The following is a 1,539-nucleotide window of genomic DNA, read 5'->3' as shown; positions in this document are numbered from 1 at the left end:
TCTGGCTGAAGGTGCCCCCCCCCCTCAACCACAGCTCCTCGTAGAGGGGGTGGGAGGGGGTCTCCTGTTTGATGCTGCAGAGCTGTCAGGACACTTTAATTAATCTGCTCAAACAATATACAAGATGTTTTTATTCACATCTGCAAAATATTTAAATATTAAAACCTTAAACCCCCCAAAACACCTGAAACAAAACAAGATGGCTCTGGATGTGTGACCACTTATAAATACTTGAATTTCATCAGTTAAAAAGTTGATGAAAGCTGAAGAAAAACAGGCAAATAAAAACCTGTGTGTGAATCTATTGTTAAATAATAAATAAAAATGTCTCTGCACTGATGTAGATTCCAGCTGTGTGAACATCAGCCTGTAGGATCGACTCAGATCTAACACTGGTGAGGACGTGGATGAAAACTGCCTCGTGAGGAAAAGAAAAACACTGAAAGCAGAGATCAATAATGAAACTGAATAATGAAACCACAGGATTCAGGATCAGATTCAGGTTGTTTTATTTCTGCTTAATCTGTGATGTATTTAATTTGATTTTATTTGCAGTTGAGAAAGTATGATACACATTTTGCAAACAACATGGACAATAGAAAAACATCAAATCAGGATTATACTAAAATCTAAACCACTTCAAACAAACAGAGATTTTGCTTCATGATTTGCTTTTATATCATCTGTACAGCGTTACTATGAAAAAGCTGTTTTCATGCTTTGTTCTAGACAAGTTGCACTATAAACATTTTTTTTAACATTATAATTTCAGCACTGACACCTTCCAGTCAGTTATTTGATTGAGTATTGCTGTATTTATTATTCTGTTTATTAGAAATTAATTTGAAAAACCGAGAACAATTTTTTTTTAACACTGTGATTTCAAACAAGCTTCATTAAGTAAAGTATAAACAACAAAGAAAGTGGAGAAACGTCAAATCAAGATTATACTGATCTCTAAATCACTTCAAACCAAAAAAAAAAAAGAGCAAATATTAAACTTTGCTTTTATATCATCTGTACATTGTTACTATGATTTACTCCTGTGAGTCGTGGCGTCTTGTGAAAAGCTGTTTTTCATTCTTTGTTCTGCTTTGTTGCACTTTAAACTATTTATTAACTAAATTATAATGTTATAATCACTAACACCTTCCTGTCAGTTATTTGATTTAAATTGAATATTGATTATCTGGATACGACAGCATCTGTGTTTATTCCACTAAAACTGTACTATTAATTAACTGATTATACAGCTACTTAGAAATTAATAAGAAAAGCAATAGTCACAACAACTAATATCATCATCCAACAAAGTGGCATTTTGTCATCATGTTATATTTGATGAATCTTGTCTGGGTTAGAATGAATTTAACTGTCACTTCTATAACGATCAGTCTTGGTCTTTTCGTGGCTTCTGGTTTGAACGAGCTCTGGATCTGCATTACAACTGTGTTCAGTCTCTGTCTGGTTGGTCTGCATCAGTTTTGGTCTTGTTTGGTATCAGAGTCCTTGTCCTGGTTTCACTGATGTCAGTGTTGG

This window comes from Trachurus japonicus, chromosome 17 (assembly GCF_045865225.1).
Source record: "Trachurus japonicus isolate A0001 chromosome 17, Traja_1.0".
NCBI lineage: Eukaryota > Metazoa > Chordata > Actinopteri > Carangiformes > Carangidae > Trachurus > Trachurus japonicus.
The sequence above is the reverse complement of the archived record's forward strand: the minus strand, read 5'-3'. Positions refer to the sequence as shown.